The sequence below is a fragment of the Carcharhinus amblyrhynchos genome, chromosome 20, assembly GCF_965287045.1.
Source record: "Carcharhinus amblyrhynchos chromosome 20, sCarAmb.v2.hapA, whole genome shotgun sequence".
Taxonomy (NCBI): domain Eukaryota; kingdom Metazoa; phylum Chordata; class Chondrichthyes; order Carcharhiniformes; family Carcharhinidae; genus Carcharhinus; species Carcharhinus amblyrhynchos.
This window is the reverse complement of record NC_137343.1, coordinates 8,142,515-8,159,058: the sequence shown is the minus strand read 5'-3', so window position 1 is coordinate 8,159,058 and position 16,544 is coordinate 8,142,515.

The following is a 16,544-nucleotide window of genomic DNA, read 5'->3' as shown; positions in this document are numbered from 1 at the left end:
AATTAATAATCACCATAATAAACAACAGATGTTTCAGAAACTCAATCTGTAAGATAACATGCATTTTTTTTCTATACCGGGGCTATTTGCATTACCCTGCACAAAACCGTGAAACGAAACTAGCCGGAATGTGAGAGCCTCTCCCCTCTCTGTTCACTTCACTCACAATCTGCACAGTGTTAGGCGCCGTTATCTTTCCTCAGGAGACATCCGCTTTGAACGCTGGGCTTAGGCGATAAGGACCAGGGAATCCCGACCTTAGAAGCCTAACCCAGGAATAAAATTGGAATTAGTGAATGGAACCAGTCACCCAAAGGCTCAATACAGGTACACGGTGTTGCAGTATGTGCAGCAGGCGACAACAGATTCTGGGAAATACAATTTTGAACTGACCTCCACCGTGACACACAAAACAACAGTATAATTATTTATTGCACGTAATAAGAATAGGGTTTGAATATTTAAATAGGGGAAAAGGGAACGGTTATATTTTGCCAGTTAATGGCCTATGTTCTAAATGACACCCAAATTTTAATCCGATGAGTAAAGTTTTTTAAAGTTTATTTATTACTCACAAGTAAGGCTTACATTAACACTGCAATGAAGTTACTGTGAAATCCCCTAGTCGCCACACTTCAGCGCCTGTTAGCACGTCTTTCAGAATGCAGGAGGAAACCCACGCAGACACGGGGAGAACATGCAAACTCCACACAAAGAGTGACCCAAGCCGGGAATTGAACCAGGGTCAATGCTGCAAATATATCTATAAAAGCAGGAAAGAAGAAGCGAAAAGATTGATTCGCCAGGAGCGAAGTTAATTGAACTAAATTACCGAGGCAAAGAAAAACAACACCGCTTCATTCTTAACGACAGCGAATAGTTTTAATTCATTTTTAATTATTGGTCAAAGACTCTTCCCGCTCAAAAAAGACAGTAGGACTAGGGGGCACAGCCTCAAGATAAAAGGGGAGGCGGTTTAGAACGGAGTTGAGGAGGAACTTCTTCACTCAAAGTGTGGTGAATCTCTGGAATTCTCTGCCCGTTGAAGTGGTGGAGGCTGCCTCACTAAATATTTTTAAGACGCGGGTTGATGGGTTTTTGATAGGAGAGGGGATTAAGGGTTATGGGGAGAGGGCGGGAAAGTGGAACTGAGCAGCGACAGATCAGCCATGATCTTATTGAATGGCGGGGCAGGCTCGAAGGGCTGGATGGCCTACTCCTGCTCCTATTTCTTATGTTCTTATGTCAGTCTAACGTTGCAAAATAAAATATCAGTTTTATATTCCGCGAAATTCTGTTTTTTAAATCCTCAAAATTCAAAACTGGGGTGAAAGCAGGAGGCGCTTCATTACACAGAGCAAGTAAGGGATCATCCATGGTGTAACTGCACAGCAGAGCAAGCTCGAGGGGCAGATTGGCCTCCCCCGCTTCTTAACTCTCCTTGCAATTCGTTGAGCTAAAACAGCGTTCCGACGCCGGAACAAAAATGTCTCAGGGAAACAAATGACTTCTACCCCCGGGTTACTGTTTCCTTAATATTCACCCGTTCTCCATCAGAGAAAAAAAAAACATCTCTGTGGACTGACGGTGGGCCAGGCTGAGTTTAAAGCATCTTCCGTCTCGTTACACCCTCGGCAGCTTCGAGGGCAAATCACAAATATACAACTTTACTGCCCAATTTTCCATCTCATTCGAGAACAAGTTTAAACCACAGTCAGTGACCGGACTGCTTGGCTGTTTGATTCTTCACACTTGGGGTCTGATACCAATGGTAAAACTAAATAATCATGGCTATTATAGGACTTGGATTTAGGTAGCGCCTACTCAGAATCCTCTCAAAGGATTCAACAATTCTGGCTGCATTGAATATGTTCCAGACCGAACTGTTAGCCTGGCTTTTTAACATGAGCAGTCTGTGGAAGGTGATTACATAAAACTGGTTTGTGGACACAAAGCCCGTGGTCTCTAACTGGATTGTAGATGTTGGGGTTTTCGACCCTCCTGGTTTCAACAATTGCAATAGACAGATTCCCATTTCTTGGAGTTGTTTGATTACTGAGATCGAAATGGAATGTTGGTTGATGTTTTTTAAAAAAAACTTTATAACTTTAAGGTGGTGTTGCGACGCTCCCAAAATCACACTGACGCTTTCATATATTCACACTGAAAGCTATTCCAGGATGAAGTTGCCCCACCCCCCAACCTCCCCCCCCCCCCTTAGTGCGGTCGCCCCTTCACATCTCCAGCCCCCCCCCCCCCATACACACCCAACATAACAGCTCCCGTACACACATATTCAAATACACATCTACACAAACAACACACAGACGCACACATGCACATACCCACACACAGCCCCACATCCCCTCCCCACACCTATCCACATTTACACCCTACATACACAACACCCCACAGACATTCAAACACACATATACCCACCCGCACGCTCATACCCACACACGCCCCACAGCCTCCCTCCACACACACACGCCCCACACACTTCACACACACACAAACTACACAAACATCCCACGCACATATACACCCCCCACACACACATACACACACCCATCCACACACATGTTCATACATACATACACCCCCCACACACACATAACATACATGTACACCTTGGAGATTAATTTGAATGCTTTAAGGCCAATTCCGCATCGATTTCTCGCTGGTGTGACCGATCCTCAGGATAAATTATCTCCTGCATTTAATACGGATTCCCAAGTGGAGGAATACCGTTTACCAGGGGTCTGTGTGCAGTTCTCTTGCACACAGACCCCTCTGGGAACATCTCTCCGCCCCCCCCCCCCCCCGGTCACATTCACTAACAGCCGGAGAGTCAAGGTGAGAGAACCACCCGGAGGCTCAGTAGGAATATTGAAATTGGGGCTTCCGCTGAGAGGTCAGACGCCGGGAAGGTTTGGGAAGCCCGGGTTTAAAAAGTGGGCAGGGAGTGGAGTTTGGGGGGTCGATGGCGGGATGTCCCACCACCCCCACCAAGGGGCAGAATGTTGCCCTTTCTGAAACATATCCCTCTTTCGAAGTTAACTTCTGCGGATCAGTTCAACTCCAGTAGCAAGCCATTGATCCCGGCGGAGGAACCTGCCTGCTTTCCCTTCCTGCAGTTACAAAAAAAACACATCCATGGCACTTAAGCCGGGAATTGTCATGGAGCAGACTCGAGAAGGAGGCCCGTTTCAAAAGGAGCAATGTCGGGTAGGTGGAGATAAGGTACAAATCAGCCGGCTTGGATGGCGGAAGAGACTCGATGGGCTGACTGGCCTCCTCCTGCCTATAATCCTGATCTGGGTCCGTTGTGAATGATTTTTTTTAAGGGGACCGGCCAGCTGTAAGGCAGGGAATGATTTAAACAGGAGTCTCTGCAGGCGGGCGCTGTGTCGACCTGCTTTTATTATGATTACAAAGTAGCTGAAAGCTCTCCTCACACTGAGCTTTAACTCACACTAACCACCTTGGGTGGGAGGAAAAGAAATCGCTACCTTTTAACACAAATGTGATCACTGAGATGGGAAATAATGTCTCTGAGCCCGCAACACCCACTCCCCTCCCCCGCCTCCCCTCACCCCATTAGGTTTAAAAAAACACATTCCCCTCTTGCAAACAGCAATTCTGCTGCCGAATAAATGGCTTGCAAAATATTAATTCCATGCGATTTTATTTTTCCAAAAATATATTTTATTCGTAAAATATCCAAAAGAACATCTAAAAACGGCCAACGCACGAAATGAATTAATAATCAAGTTCTCTGCATATATCAGTCTTGGTGTGCGGTGTTACCTTTTGTTTGCAAAAATGTACTTTATTATGAAATATGTATTTTTTATTTTTGACCCTCTTCTTAAAGTTACAAAGTCAATTCTCAGAGTGGACCCGAATCCATCACCTTGCTTGCTCCAAAAAAACAAATTCAAATTGAATCCAACTCAAGGTCCCCACAAGAGAGACAAACAAGATCCTAGCTGACAAGTTAAGGCATCTTGGGCCTGATCAGACGCATGATCTCAACGCTACGGTCGAGAACTCTTTGAAATGTAAAGGCATTTACTTTGCAGAATGGGTTGTAATCTCCAGGTTTAACAGCGGACGTAGGTGGAAAAAAAATCACCTGGAAATATATTAATGCGTTAATAAACACGCTTCCCCGGTTGAAATCGGAAAGAAAATACAACAGTTTGTATAAAACTGACAACTGCAATCGGACAGATCGTTTCAGCAGATCTTTCTCAGCAGACAGGAGCGCCTGGTTGAATAATTAATCACAAACTCAATCCTTTATTTCCTTCCTGGGCTGTGATAGGGGTTTCTCAATGAATCAGACAGGGGCTTGACAACCTTGTGAAACTCACTCAAATGTCTCTATAGGGGCAAATCGGGGAGGGTGTGAGGGAGGGAGTTTGCAAAAAAAAGGGGGATTGGTTTTCTAAAGGGCAGAGAGAAGATTCTGTATCGAAAATCCACATGGTCAGATAGGGTTAGACCCAGTTTTATTAATCCAGAGGAGACTATTTTCGGTTCCCTCTTCCCGAGGCTTAAATATATTTCACACAGGTTTTTGCGCCTGTGTTGAGTGGTCGGTTAGAATGTGACAATCTTTCACTGAAATCTTCACGAGTTAAATATTCACACCCGATCAGAAGATTTATGGAAAAATACCACATTCAGATAAATCTGTTCTATCCTGTCCCTGATCTTGCTCGGTACTGATGTCTCTTATTAGACGGGTCGGAATTAATGTTCAGTTTTACCTGGATCGGTGAACTCTCTGTATTAAAAGTGGGCTGGATTGCAACTCAAACCCACCCTGTATTAGAGGGGACCTTACACAGAAGCGCCGCAGAGAGAAACAAACGCTGTTAGGAATTATACACGCAGCAAAACCAGCGTGGAACGCACCGTTTTTAAACTGTAAAGTGAAAGTCTGGAATAAGCAGTTCGTTTGGACGTGAACTGACCAAAAAGGCCAGTAAAATAAGAATGAAATCCTTCGATAAACTGTTGCGAGCTACAATGGTGGAAGGAAATTTAATTGGGTTAATATCATTCGTATCCATTTCTCCCAGTCTCATTATCATGCGTGAATATTGAGTTGTGTTCACAAAGGCCATTCTCTCCCCCTCACCATGTGCCTGAATCATTACTCGGAGACCCTGTCCTCTATAATGGGTGTCAGGTGAGTTACATGCACTGATAATCTCTCCCTGCGGATCCGGGTGCTCCTGAGGAATTCGATTCCCGCCGCATTTTATTGTTACAAGATATGAAACTAGCGATTGCAGCAAACTCCGACCGGAACACGGTTCGGCTCCAACTCTTCTGGGCAGTCCAAAATTAAACAAAACCTCGCCCACCACATCATAACAAAATGTAAACATGCTCCTTGCGGTGAAGGTCGCCAGAACTCTGCATTTTTTTTGTAATTCCCGTTCATCATTTCAACTCGCCCTCAATAAAAATGCACTTCATCGCAGTGTGAATGTCAGCCTACTTGTGACAAATAAATATACTTTACCTCTCTATACACTGGGGTCTCGCCATGGTATTGGGTTAAGAAACAGGAGGGGGATTGGATGCATTTAAGACACTAAAAAAAACTTCCCCAAGCACTCACCAGAGAGAAACATAGAGAGAGTGAGACAAATGGAGAGATCGAGAGACGGGTAGAAAGAGACAGAGAAGTAAGGAGAGTCAAGAGAGAGATGGGTATGGAAAGTGGCAAGTAGAGAGAGAGATTTAGAGCAAGAAAGAGAGGGAGAGACAGACAACGAGAGAGAAAGAGAGATAGAGGTAGGGAGAGAAACAGATAAAGAGGGGCAGGTAGAAAGAAAATGAGAGATAAACAGACAGATAGATAGATAGATAGACAGATAGAGAGAGAGAGAAGTAGAACGAGAAAGAGAGAGAGAGGCACACACATAGGTAGAGAGGGAGATAAGTGGAGAGATACCGGCAGAGAGAGAATTACACTGGGAAAAGACAGCGGCAATGAGGGGAGAAGGGGAACGGGACATCCCTGGGAACAGGAACAGAGACTTCAAGTGAGAGGCAGAGTGAGAAAGGGGGATTGGGGAGGGGACGATAGGTTATGAGCCCTAATGGACTCTAATCTTCACACAGACTGGATAAATCCAACTGGCAAAAATAGTCTGGAATGTGAACTTGTAGAGTTTTCTGGGAACAATATGTGATGAAACTAACTGGGGATGAAACTGTTTTAGATCTAGATTGCTGCAATTTAATAAGGTTCGTTTGTGATATCGTGATAAATGGTCCCCGGGGTAACAGTGATCACAGTACAATTCCGTTTGGAAACACCATACTGCAGTCCCAAATAACAATCTTAAAATGAAACAAAACCCATTACATTAGTATGAAGGGGGAGGCTAATTGGACAAATAGATGGCCATAAATAGCCAGAAACATTATTTTTAAATCAAAATGATATCAAGGAATACATTCTATGAAGAGGCTCGTTAGGCTGGACTGCTTTCCTTTGTAAGAAGTCTCACGACACTAGGTTAAAATCCAACAGGACTGGTGTTGTGAGATTTCTTACTGTGCTTACCCCAGTCCAGCGCCAGCATCTCCACATCTTGTTTTCCTCTGAACAGGGAGTGCCGAGGGGGGAGGGTCCTGAGGTGTTCAGAATTGTGAAGGACATAGATAGGGTGGATGGAAAGGAACCTTTCCCCTTGTTAGAGGGGCCAATAATCAGGGGGCATCGATTTAAGGGAAGGGATTTAGAGGGAATTTGAGGAAAACATTTTTACCCCAGAGGGTGGTGGGAATCTGGAACTCACTGCCTGAAAGAGTGGGAGAGGCAGGAACCTTCAGGACATTTAAGAAGCATTTAGGTGAGCACTTGGCATACATGCTGGAAAATGGGATCAGACAGATAGGTGCTTAATGGCCAGCATAGACACGATGGGCCGAACGGCTTTTTCTCTGTCTTGTAAATCTCCAAGACTATATATGACTCAATTCCATGCTTGTTTTAGGATTACGAATAGTTTCAGATTAAAGAAAGAGATATCTAACATTTCCTGGCGAACCAGGGGCTTGGGAATGATTTGGAAAGCAGCGAACAGCGAGCAAGGAGCTGGTAAACAGGACGGTCCTTTACAAAGCCACTGAGTTGCAATCCCTTAAAGGGAACTTCATATCATCCATCCTTCAACTAAAGTTTCGTTTTGAGAATGTGCCGCTCCTTCTCCTCCAAACTCGGTGCATACCTGCGGCTCACTGCATATTGACAGCTTTACCCTGCTGCTGCTTCCCGGCCTCTCACCACCACCACCCCCAGCCCACTCCCCTCCCCCCACCCTTCCTCCCATTCCCACCTCCTTCCCACCTCCCTGATGAATAGTGGGAAAATTAATGTCCTCCTTGCCGGCGCTTTCCTGTTCAGGGAAAGGCGGACTGAAAGCCGGGGGTTTGGAATCGAATCGGGCTCCCTTCGTGTGAGATGGGGTTGGATTCAATTCTGTCCCGGCAGGAAGGTGCAGAAGGAGAAACTGTTCCGCCGCTGGAGCCGAGCTACGCCGCTTCACCTGCCAGTTCTCAGCTCTGGTGAAGAGGGAATGGGAACATTGAACGCGGTGGGTTCAAAATAAATGCTCCTGGACTCCCGAAATGTTTTAAAACCAGAGTAACCCAAATGTGGAATTGAATCTTCCCGCCCGGCTACTGTTTATTATCATCGAATTGGTGCGACGTTCTGTTTGAATATTGTGTCGACTTAGATGTTGCAATGTTACTGCACATTTATATCCATTCCAACCACCCCCTTCACTCTCAGAAACATATTAATTAAACCCTGCCTTGAATTCCATTCAGGAAATGGCATTTCGAAAACCAGCCCAGAAAAAAAACCTTTTATCCAGAAAAAAAATTCCCCCCCCCAAAAAAAAATTTCAAATTTAAAGTTTATTTATTAGTGTCACTGCAAGGAAGTTACTGTGAAAATCGGTGTGGAAGTAAATCCAATTAACCTTACGTTACATTTTGCGTGTTGATGTCGGATAGTTGAGCAAGAATAATTCAATATACGCTGAACAGATTGTTTGCTCGTCAATTTTACCTGCAACCTGGAATTGGAAAGTTTACCTGGAATTGGAAAGTTCGATTTACAGTTAAATCAATGGCAAACTTTGTAAAACCCTCTTTCGCTTCCGAAATTAATCTTTTCCAATCGTGCTCGCGCTGTTGTCCTAACCTCCTTTTTAACCCATGTTACCACCCCCCCCCTCAAGATATGTAACTGGAAGTAACTGAAATTGATCTTAGTAAATTAAATACAATAATTGCCCTAACTTTTCTTTATTGTCTTTCTTTACTTTTCTCCCCCCCACTCTTTCCCCCTATTTTATCCCCTCTCCTTATCTTTTCTCCCCCTTTGCTTCGCCTTTCCCCCTTTCTCTCAATGTTACCTCTCTCCCACCCATCTCCCCCCTCCCCCACCCCCGTCTCCATCTGTCACAGTTTACCCTCTGATTTCAGCTTCTCCGCCGTTTTGGCCATTCACACCTTCTTTCCTCACTGAGGACTGGATGCTTTAAAACAGAGATGAGGAGGAATTTCCTCAGCCAGAGTGGTGAATCTGAGTAGCAGTAGGCTGCGGAGGCCAGGTCATTAAGTGTCTTTAAGACAGAGATAGATAGGTTCTTGATTAATAAGGTGATTGGGGGTAATGGGGAAAAGGCAGGAGAATGGGGATGAGAAAAAGATCAGCCATGATCTTATTGAATGGCAGGGCAGGCTCGAAGGGCTAGATGGCCTACTCCTGCTCCTATTTCTTATGTTATGATTGAATGGTGGAGTAGACTCGATGGGCCAAATGGCCTCATTCTTCTCCTAGGGTCTTATGGATGCCATTTGCAGCCTTACCCTTTTTTTTGTGCCTATAACTCATCTTCCATTCCCTCCCCCTGCAGTATAAATATCTCCCACTTTCTGTGCCTTTTAACTTTGCCAAAGGGTCATCTTGCCTGGAAACTTCAGCTCTGTTCTCTCCTTAGCGATGCTGCCAGACCTGCTGAGATTTTCCAGTGTTTTCTCTTATGGTTCCTTTAACTTTGATGCTGAAAGATGACTCAGAATTTAATCAACAATTGCTGTTATAATTGTTGTTGAGAAATAAGCCTGTAAATTATTTATTGTTTGATCTGCTTGCTCAACACTTTTCAAGAGGCTAAAATATTCCATGCTGTCTTCCTGATTTTGCTCTATTACATTTATTTACACCACTCATTGCGCCGTGATGTCATTTTCTAACATGGCTTTGCTATTTTTTTCATGTTGTATTGATTTGAAAAATGCAATGGTGCCACAATCATAAACATTGGAACGCTAGCACCCTATCCTATTAATTCCACAGACACATTGTCCCATTGTCCATCATAGAGGGTCAACTAACCCAGCCATATTGAAGGAACCATGATACAAAGTTTAAAGTTTATTTATTAGTGTCGCTTACATTAACACTGCAATGGAGTTACTGTGAAAATCACCTAATCGCTACACTCTGATGCCTGCTCGGGTACACTGAGGGAGAATTTAGCATGGCCAATGCACTAACCCGCACATCTTTCAGATGTGGGAGGAAACCGGAGCACCCCGGAGGAAACCCATGCAGACACGGGGTGAATGTGCAGACTCCATACAGAGAGTGATCCAAGCTGGGAATTGAACATGGGCCCCTGGTATTAAGCCTCTTGGTTGCAATCCAAGGTAATAAAAATGGCGCAAGTCCAGCTTCTTCACAAACTCACCTTATTCTCCTTTACAACTCCACATACATACACCCAATACCCAGTGCCACCTGTAACCCCTTTATATATCCAGGTAAGTACTATTAAACAATTATCATACAAATTAGGTCTAAAGTGGAAGGTTACAGTTAACCTATCCCTAACACCTGGTGCTGTGCCATCATGATAGATTCCATGTCAAGAGGATGTGTGACTTGAAGAGGATCTTGCCATTGGTGGTATCCCTTTGCCTCTGCTGAATTTTCCCTTCGAGTTGGCAAAGGTGTTCTCAAAGAAGCTTTTGTGAGTTGTTGCAGTGCATCTTGTATACGGTACACATGGCTGTCACTGTGCATCGGTGGTGAATGTGGTGCTGATCAAGCAGGCTGCTTTGATCTGGATGGCGTTGAGGTATTGTTGAAGCTGCACCCATCCAGGCAAGTGGAGAGTATTCCATCACACTCCTGACTTGTGCCTTGTAGTTGGTGGACAGGCCTTGGGGAATCAGGTGGTGAGTTACTCACTGCAGGATTCATAGCCTCTGACCTGCTCGTGTAGCCATGGGTATTGAGATCCTGTCTGGTTTAGTTTCCGGGCAATGATGGCCTCCAGGGTGGTGATAGGTAACACTCAAATAAACCCTATGTCTAAAGTAATAATCTGACTAGGCCCCAACATCTCCTCAAACATCACACTGCACAGGCAGCCTTTCTAAGACAAGCCAACACAACTAATCAGGTAGAAGGTCCTGTAGGGAAGGAAATCTGCCACCCTTATCTGGTCTGGCCTACACGTGATGCCAGAACCACAGCAATGTGGTTGACACCCAACCACTCTTGGGCAACTAGGGATGGGCAATAAATACTGACCCAGGTCCTACAAATGAATAATAAATAGTATTTTTAGTATTTTAATAGTATTTTAGTTTTGAATTTAGTTTGTACTTTTACTGAGAATGGCAATTCTCTGTAAAATGATGGGGCGGACAGTGGTACAGTGGTTAGCACTGCTTCCTCACAGCACCAGGGACCTGGGTTCGATTCCTGGCTTGGGTCCCTGTCTGTGTGTAGTTTGCACATTCTCCTCTTGTCTGTGTGGGTTTCCTCCGGGTGCTCTGGTTTCCTCCCATAACCTGAAAAATGTGCTGGTTAGGTGGATTTATGCTAAGTTCTCCCTCAGTGCACCCAAACAAGTGTGGCGACTAAGGGATTTTCACAGTAACTTAATTGCAGTGTTAATGTAAGCCTACTTGTGACACTAATAAGTTGTTGTCCTTATAAATGTGCATATAACAGATTAGTGACAAACTAATAGTCCGCCCAGTAGGGCATGGCTCAGTGGTCAGCAGTCTTTACTCTCAGACACAAGGCTGTGGGTTTAAGACCCTCTCCAACGAACAATCCAGGTCAACATGTCCAGCCAATAGCTGCCGCACGGCCATTCAAAGCAAAACAGAGAAATGTTTCCAGGTGTCTAAACAGTATTTAAAAGAGATGATCTGATTGTTATTTCTGGGAACTTGCTGCCTTTACAACAATAAACGCATTCACAGCCAGTCACCCTCTTTTGCAGGATCTGAACGGCGCTACGGAAATGCAAACGTGGCTTTCAGTGCTCCGTGTGGGCAGCGGCCGTCACTAACCGGATAAGTGCGATGTCAAAACGGCAATGGTTAGAACACTGGAAATCGCGGGTCATGTACTTCGTGTTTAACACTGGGTCACTATAGGGAGTCTGAGAGAGATCCAGTGGAACAGACTGGCGCAAATTTACCAGCGAGAAGAAGCCAGCTGCCGGAGATGGAACACATTAAATGCATTAAACCCATTAACATCCAGTGCAATAACAATGCTCAGGTCTCTGTGGCAATTCTGTGCAGATTAGTTTTCAAAGCAGTGGGAGGTACAGAGCACTTAGCACCGAGAACCTGAGGATGGGTCACAATGTGTGAGTTTATCACCATTGGGCTTTAATCAGCTGAGGTGACCTTTGCATTACGAACACCAAAATCGCTCCTTTAATTAAAAAAAAACATGTCACTGAAAGAATATCCAGCGCTGCGCGGGCTCTGGTCTTGCAAGGTGCTATGTTAGTGTTTTTTGAAAGTTGGCTGGCGAGCTGAGGTTTTGAATCTGAAACCGAGATATTGCTGTCGGAGCCAAAGGATTCTTGCACTTTCCAAAACCTGAATGTGTTAAAAAAAAAACCGGGGCTCAGCTGAATAAACCGAGTTGAAAATCCGCCTTAAAGTCACTCAGCGATTCACCCGAAATTTCCTTCAGTTCGAGCCCATTCTCTGGTTGGGGAAAATAAGAGGTATGAGTGAGTTTGGGATCCATTCTACATTGTGTTAAGATTAAAACCAGGCGCGGTCACTCTTTGAAAGTTAAGGATGCCTTGGTTGCATTTGAATTGTTGTCTCTCCTTGGCACATTCTAATTTAAACTTTCATTTAAATACTACAAGCTGCCTTTGTGGGAGTAAATGTACAGATAAATGGGCAAATGCCCAAACTACTGCACCCACATATCGCCTGAACTCAGAAACTTACAAACGGCTGCCATCTAGCGGAGAGGTCGGTAAACGTAACTGAGAAAGTCAAGTTAATCTGAGGGGAGGCTGTTGAAATGAAGGTTTGCATTTAGATGGCGCCCTTAACAACCACAGGACGTCCCAAAGCGCTTCACAGCCAAAGACGTACTTTAGAAATGTAGTTATAGGAAATGCTGCAGACAAAATGCGCACAGCAAGATCCTAGAAAAAGCAATGTGACCAACGAAAACAGAAAATGCTGGAAAATCTCAGCAGATCTGACAGCATCTGTGGGGAGAGAATAGAGCCAATGTGTCGAGTCTGGATGACCCTTTGTCAGAGTGAAGGGCAAAAGATTATCTTTGCCCTTAGCTCTGAGGAAGGGTCATCCAGACTCGACACATTGGCTCTATTCTCTCCCCACAGATGCTGTCAGACCTGCTGAGATTTTCCAGCACTTTCTGTTTTCGTTTCAGATTCCAGTATCTGCAGTATTTTGCTTTTAGCAATGTGACAAATACAGGCTTGCTGAGGCCTTCATGATTGGGCAGTTAAAGCTTAGCACAGAAGTCACGAGACATTGTTATCAACTAAAATCTTAAATGGCAAAAATGCATTTAAGCTGGTTAACTATAAAAGGAACAATTAAATGGAAGGATATGCAAATCGGGTTAATTGAAGTAGAGTGGGAGACATTCATATGAAGCATTAATGCTGGCATACTTGGGCCAAATGACCTGTTTCAGTGTCTGAAATGTTATGTCATTGTACTTATGGCCTTTTGGCTAATATCAAGCATAGGACCAAGTGTGAGGTCAGGTACAATGCCTGTTCTTATCAGGTTGGGTCTAGTATATCTCTCTTATAGGGACCATGAATTGGATTCAATTTGAATTTTTTTTTGGAGAAAGCGGGGACATAGACTAAGGTCATGCATTTTCCACACTGCGCACTGGCTTTGTAACTAAGAAAGGATTTTTTTAAAGTTATGTAATTGAATTTACAATTATCTATAATAAAGGGTGTATTTATACACTATTTTAATTTTGCAGTAAAGTGAAAGTAAAGTCAAATGTATTTATTAGTCACAAGTAAGGCTTACATTAACACTGCAATGAAGTTACTATGAAATTCCTCTCGTCACCACACTCCGACCCCTGTTCGGGTCAATGCACCTAACCAGCACATCTTTCAGAATGTGGGAGGAAACCGGAGCACCTGGAGGAAACCCATGCAGACACGGGGAGAAGATGTAAACTCCACATAGACAGTGACCCAAGCCAGGAATCGAACCCGTGTCCCAAACTGGTTTCTAGTCAGTGCATAATGAATGATGAAGACCAGCAATGGCGACATGGTACAGTGGTTAGCACTCCTACCTCACAGCACCAGGGATCCAGGTTCAATTCCAGCCTCAAGTGACAATCTGTGTGGAATGTGTGTGTTCTCCCCATGTTTGTTTGGATTTCCTCCGGGTGCTCCAGTTTCCTCCCACAGTTCAAAGGTGTGTAGGTTTGGTTGATTGGCCATGTTAAGTTGCCTCTTAGAGTCAGGGGGATTAGTGGGTAAAATACTTGGGGTTACGGGGCTAGGACCTGGATGGGATTGTTGTCAGTGCAGGCTTGATGTTCTGAATGGCCTCTTCCTGCACTGTGGGGATTCTATGAACTGACTCCAGATTCCACCAAAATCTCAGAAGTGAAATTCCCTGAAGTTAAGGTGTTTCATCCCCCCACCCCCCAAAACGGCAGGCCACAGAGCTCTTGTTTAAACACAGCTTTCCGCAGTGTACAGCACTGCTAGGGGCATCCTCTTTATATTATGATGTTAAAATGTGCCTAAATCAAAAGGCTACAAACTGATAAGACAATCGAGGAAGATTTGGAACTGCAAGTGTGAAGTGGTTCACTCAATTCAGTTAACAAAGTGTAAATGCACAGTGATATTATTCCTGTCATGTTGTAAAGACTCATTCATGTTTGTGATATTTCCCCAAAGTCATATCATTTATTTAATAATGACTGCAATATACAATCACTTTCTTTCACACTGTGTGCAAGCCTATATCATGTTCAACTTGCCAACCAATGTATTATATATGGACATTCACTTACATAAAGGCTTGCATTTAGCATGTCAATCGCTCTCCAGGTATCAAACTACGTATAAAATATCAAATCATAAGTGAGCAAACTCTTTTCGTTTAAGCAGAAGCAACAAAAAAGTTAGACCCTGCTGATTTTTCTGATCAGGAGATAATCTTGCCACTCTCCAAGGAAAGGAACTAAGCTGCTTCCAATGTAGAGAAATGTTTGGCAGAAAGCAGTTAACTAATGATTGATCTTAAGTAAATTAAACATCCTGTCAATTTTGCCACCGTTGTTCCTTTCTCCATTCTGTTATAGTACAAATTGTTGAGATTTAATGATATAATTGCCGCCCAACTCCAAGACCTGACACATAATCAAGTTGACACCAAGTATTCATTCAATGCTGCACTAAGAGAGGAAGGAAGACGTTATATAGTGCCTTTTAATTTCAGGATATCCAAAAGCACTTTACAGCCATTGAAGCAGTGTTCTGAATTGTAGACCCTGTTGTATGAAACAGCAAGAAGCCTCACACCAGGCTAAGGTCCAACAGGTTTATTTGGCACTAGTTTTCAGAGCCTGAGACTCCAAAAGCTAGTGCCAAATAAACCTGTTGGACTTTAACCTGGTGTTATGAGACTTCTTACTCTGTCTATCCCAGTCCAATGTTGGAATCTCCACACCACATAATGTATGAAAAGCAGCAGCCAATTTGCACACAGCAGGATCCACAAGTGACAATGTGATAATAACCAGATAATATATCTTTAGATGTTAGCTGAGGGATAAATATTTAGTTTAGTTTATTAGTATCACAAGTAGGTTTAGATTAATTCTGCAATGAAGTTACTGTGAAAATTCCCTAGTCGCCACACTCCGGTGCCTGTTCAGGTATACTGAAAGAGAATTTAGCATGGCCAATGCACCTAATCAGCATGTCTTTCGGGCTGTGAGAGGAAACAGGAGCACCCAGATGAAACCCACGCAGACATGGGGAGAACATGCAGGCTCTGCACAGACAGTGACCCAAGCTAGGAATCAAACTTGGGTCCAGGGCGGTGTGAGGCAGCAATGCTAACCGCTGTGCCACCATGCCATCCTATTTTAAATATTTTCCAGTCAAACGGGGAGATCTCCCCCGCTGTTCTTCAGATAGTGCCATGGCATCTTTCACAGCACAGTGGCACAGTGCTTAGCACAGCTGCCTCACAGTGCCAGGGACCCAGGTTCAATTCTGGCCTCAGCTCATTGTGTAGAGTATGCACATTCTCCCCATATCTGTGTGGGTTTTCTCTGGGTGCTCTGGTTTCATCCCTCAGTGTCAGGGAGATTAGCAGATAAATACATGGGGTTATGGAGATAGGGCCTGGGCGGGATTGTGGTCAGTACAGGCTCGAGGGGCCGAATGATCTCCTTCTGTACTGTAGGGATTCTATATCGACCAGAGTGAGCAGGCCTCAGATTAATGTCTTATCTAAAAGACACCCAGCTCCAGCAGTGCGACACAGTACTGGCACTGGAGTAGCAGCCTAGGTTTTGTGTACAGGTGTCTGGCACGGGGCTTGAACTCAAAAACCTCTGACTCGGAATGGACACAGCTGTAATTCTTTGACAGCTCAGGATCTATTGCTGAGTCACATCTACCAAGCTCATCCTCGGATCAAACAGAGATCTGTGCTGCATTATCTCTAATCCCAACAAAAACAGACTGCATTCATGTGTCTGAAATGCAATAACCACACTGATATCAAATGTCACTGTGCACAATGTAGCCTGGGTTTTTAAAAACAGGAGCGAGCATGCATGGGATTCTGGATGAGCATGTATAGATTGGTTACACCAGCTGACTCATCAAACCATACATGTCTGGAGCTGCAGTCATGCATGATCCTCTGGTCACACGGACAACCTGGTGGCACAATGATTGATCCCATGACTTCATATCTGTCTGTGTGGAGTCTGCATGTTCGCCTCATGTCCTGATGGGTTTCCTTCGGGTGCTCCAGTTTCCTTCCACACTCCAAAGTTGTGGAAAGGTTAGGTGAATTGGTCATGGTAAATTGCCCCTTAGTGTCCCAAGATGTGTAGGTTAGATGGATTAGCCATGGGAAATGTGTGGGGTTTTGGGGTGGGAGACAGGACC